Below are 4,703 nucleotides of genomic sequence, written 5' to 3' on the forward strand. Positions count from 1 at the left end.
GAAGAATTAAGTCTATTTCATTTTCAGGGTTCATAATGAGTTGTATTTGTTTTTATTTACTATTTGGGTTATTTTAAAATAATGCTTTATTTTATCTATAAACATGTATGTTTTCTATTTTTTTATAAATTTGCTTTAATTTATTACTTTATAATACATTTATGATTATATGCTTATAATATGATAAATATTTAGCTTTACTTTTTATATCATGCATTCTGAATGTGTGAATTAGGAAAATGCCTAAATGCATGCTTTATAATATACAAAATGAGTACCAAAATGTTTCATTATCATTCTTACTTTTTTATATTTTGAAGAATTGCTTAATAAAAGTGGGAAACCACTGTAATTAGGGAGAATTTAAGTCTGCGTATTTTAACTTTATCTCATTCTTTGGATGTTTTATAGGGAAAGAAATATATTAATATAGTGGTCCATTAGGATAATTTATACTACACTTGATCTTAGCCAAAAGGCCGAGAAGCGATAGGATAATTTATAAATACACAGGCATATATTAAAAGTGAATGCTAAGGAAATTTAATAAGGAGTACAATTTTAAAAGGATTTTTACTATAAAAAAACTATAAAATGTATTGTCAGAAAAAAGTTTTAAGAAAAGCCTACATTCAACAAATAAACACCATCAAAACTATCCAAAGATCCTAAAAATATTTTGGGAAGACTCTAGGGTTCCTCGATTGACCGCAGATAGTTCAAGCCACGCATTCCCCAGCTTAAATTGAACTCTCTACTCACTGTCCCATCCATTTCTCCTTATAACATTATCTAGAGCAGAGGAAAGCCATGTAACTACCTCCATTTTCCAAGGTACCTTGTGGCACTTTCACACAAGCCCTCACTAGAAGGGCAAAATGAGAAAATGTTACTTGGTTTTTATTCATGAGCTCTTACAAGTACCTGTGTCTGAATGGCCTCCCTGAATATCTGGTCTATGAAGTCATTTGGCTGAAGGCTTCCCTCAGTCATAGGGTACATGTAATAAAACTATTCAAGAGCAGATAGAACCAGTTCAAACACTCATTGATCTGTAAAGGAGCAGGTAGAGCCTGTATTCCTAAAGAATAGAGGATTATTAAGATGCTTTATGCTTTAGGAAACACCACGTGCAAATGGAAAGGGGATGATTGTTGGCATCAGGTACAAATAATTTAAAGCCTCAGATGGCAAGAATTTACCACACACATGAAGCCTCACCCTTTCCTACATAAATGTTTGCAGCTTCAAGGAGACACTGAATCAATGACAAGGAGAGTGCTCCGCTCTATTGGCAGTCCTGAATTCTATGTTCAATTCCATCCTAATAGGCAAAAATACTTGGGCAAATATGGGGATGGTGGCCTTGATTTATCAGTTCTAAAGTTATGCCTCTATCTATTGACTCAGAAATAACATCTCTATCACTTCTGTGTAGACGTGCCTTAAATAGCACTCACACTTAGACCACATGTAAATTCAGATAATAATTGTTTGAGTGTTGACAGAGAACTTGGCAAAGTGCCTTGCAGAACCAATAGAACTGCAGAAAAGCTGCTTTTATCCTTCACATGGATCAAATCTAGACATGAGAAGAAACATGCCTTCCAAGAATGTTTTTCTAAAACTTTGCTGGGGAGAAATGCAATTGAATGGAAATGTGACATATAACTGGAATATATTAGGTAACTTACTCAACTTCATAATCAAAACCACTTGGCATTTGATTGAAGTAGAAGATCAAGAAGGAAGTTGCTTTGTTTCACTACATGAATCCTTTGAAGTCACAATCACCTATACCTGCAGACAAATTTTCCAAAAAACCCACATTATTAGACATTTTAATTGTGATTTAATTTTTTGCTTTAAATTTAAGAGAGTCTTTTAAGTATGTTGAGTAGAAAGGAGAGATTAAGGGGAAAATACGAGTGTTGATGAAAGTGGACTAAGATAATTGAAAGTATGCCGTACATTTGATTCATAAATATTTTGCAGTTCCAGTGCTAATAGTTTCTAAAAATTATAATTATATTTCAATTGGTGGGAGAATTTACATTCAAATAAAGTTGGCTAAATTAGCTATAGGTGAATTTCATCTCAATTTCTCAAGTACTAGGGTACATATATAATTTTTTCTTTCATTGTAACTTTCTATCTAGAAGGTAAAATAAATATAAACATAGGTAATATGACATTTATTTGCTTGAAAAATACATGACAACTTAATTACCAATGTCATTTCATTACATCTTTTTAACTGGTCATTATATTTTAAATGAGTATATATTTGTAATACATAATAATTACATTTATTTTGGGGAACTGGTACATATACATATTGCATCTTTATTATTTTTACTCCTCCTTCTCACCCCTTACCCTACCCTCTTTCACCTTTCCCAAATGCCATTTCTATTTCCACAGGTCTACCTCCATGTCTTCTACCATGTCTCTTTTATTTTGCTTTTTAATTTATTTACCTTTAAAGTTTCTTCTTATATTAAAAAACTCTAAGATATTTGTCTAATTTATTTCACTTAGTGTTATGGTCTCAAGAGTCATCAATTCTCTTACAAATGACTCAAATGTATCCTTCTTTATGCTTGAGTAGTGCTCCATTTTGTGTATAGACCACATATTCTTTATCCTTTCATCTGTTGATATACATATAGGCCACTTCCATAATTTAGCTATATATTTTTGATGCTTTGAAATCATGGGGCTTCGCAAGGTGTACAAGGACTGTTTCAACCCCCAGGCTAGCAAATACCTAGGAATACCAAAACACTAACCTGTGAGTGAGACTTTCATATATAAACCCACTGATCTAGAGCTCACAGCCCCAAACACATTCTTTATTGAGGTCTTAAACTCCAGGTTTCATAATATTTCCATCCAAAGGACACAACTCCAAGTACCATTCCCCTACCCTAATCATTTCAGGGCCAGGATGGTTAAGAAATAGATTTATCAACAAGAGAATTAGATTCAAACCTTATTTAACAAATTTTAATTCTAAGTATGTGCATTTTGGGGCTTAAACAGTGAGTGCTTTTGCTACAGTCTATAAATTTATATATTCTATATCTTCAATCTTTTTTCCCAGAATGTTTTCTAACTTCTCTTGTTATTTCTCCTCTCACCCACAGATAATGTAGAAATGCTTTCTTTATTTCCAAATATACAGTGATATTGTAGTTATATTTTTCTTACTGATTTCCAGTTTAATCTTACTGTTGCCAAAGTACTGTACTATGGGTGCATTGGCCAGAAGTATGCATGAAATGGAAGTGCAGAGATAAGGGATCTTTGGAGCCACAAGCCCAAACCTCCTGGAGTACATGGTTAAAGATTAAAAGTTAACCTACCGGGCCATAGTTTAAGTGGGATCAAAATATATTGCCTTAAGGAATGTGTGCTCTGATCCTTGTCCTGCTCATACTCCAGTTTATCACTTAGTTTGGCCCTAAGGTCAGCCATGTCGCAGACCATCCTCTCCTTCCCTGCCCCTACATGAATTCCTGCACAGGTGTCCTTCTTTTGTCCTTTATCCTTACTTCTTGGTTCTATCAATAAAAGGCCACAGAAGCTTCAGATCAGGGCTATTTTCTCCTGAGGCTCTCTCACACTGAGTAATCTCTCATCCTTTATGCCACACCACAGTTGTGCACTGCAACACTGCTCATATTTTCTATCCTTTGAAATTTGTTAAGCCTTGACTTATGGTCCCAGTATCCAGTCTGGTAAAAATTCCATGTGCTTTGAAAAGAAAAGGATAATGAAGTTGTTGAATGTGAAGTGTTGTGTATGCCATTTGGACCAAGTTTTTCACCTGTTTTCAAATCTTCTTTATAGTCCCAAGTGTTTTTATTTCATGTCCTATCAGTTGCTGAGAGACATAAGTTGACAAACCCACATGCAATTGTAACTTTTTTCCTTTAGTTTTCCCATTTTTTACTTTGTGAATTTGGAGAGTATATTATTAGATTCTTTAAGTCTAAATTGTATATTTTCTTGCTTATTTGATCCTCTCACCATTATGGACTATCTCTCTTAATATCTAGGAATATTTCATGTTTTAAAGTTGACTTTGTCTGATAAAAGTGACTTGAATGTCTCCAGCAAAACTCATGGTAAAGTTTATTCATCCTTGTAAACTATTAAGAGGTGGGGGCAGGTAGAATCTTCAGGAAGTGATTAGGTTATAAGGGCTCTGTCCCCAAGAGTGGAATAATCCATTCATGGGTTAATGGGTTACTGAGGAAGTGGCTTGTTATAAAAGTGAGGTCTCCAGGTATCTTGCTCAGACTTCCCATGTGATACCCTGTGCCACCAGTGGACTCTGTGAAGGGTCCCCACAAGCATAATGCCCCTCATAAGACCTAGTCCCTTGAACTTGTACTTCCCAGATACCAGAAGTATAAGAAATAAATTTATTTTCTTAATATATAACTGGTTTGTGGTATTTAGTTATAGCAACAAAAAAACAGACTAGTGTGTATATATATATATATATATATATATATATATATCTTTTCTTTTGCCAAATGTTCCATCAAATTTTCTATTTTTAAAAGTTTAAACCATCTTATCCTTACATTTAAGATATCCATCTTGTAAGCTACAGATAATTAGATTTTGAAAATTCAGTCCAAAAATCTTTGTTCTTTAGTTGGAATATTGAATTCATGTTAAATGAAATT

The 4,703-nt window shown here is 33.6% G+C and overlaps 1 pseudogene; it reads right to left on the minus strand.

Moving 5' to 3' along the window:
- Positions 1-398: 398 nt before the first annotated feature.
- Positions 399-491, minus strand: LOC147826683 (U2 spliceosomal RNA; annotated as a pseudogene).
- Between the last annotated feature and the right edge of the window lie 4,212 nt (positions 492-4,703).

The sequence above is a fragment of the Heterocephalus glaber genome, unplaced genomic scaffold (genome assembly GCF_053883595.1).
Source record: "Heterocephalus glaber isolate CG9 unplaced genomic scaffold, H.glaber_assembly_v1.0 deba00001463, whole genome shotgun sequence".
NCBI lineage: Eukaryota > Metazoa > Chordata > Mammalia > Rodentia > Bathyergidae > Heterocephalus > Heterocephalus glaber.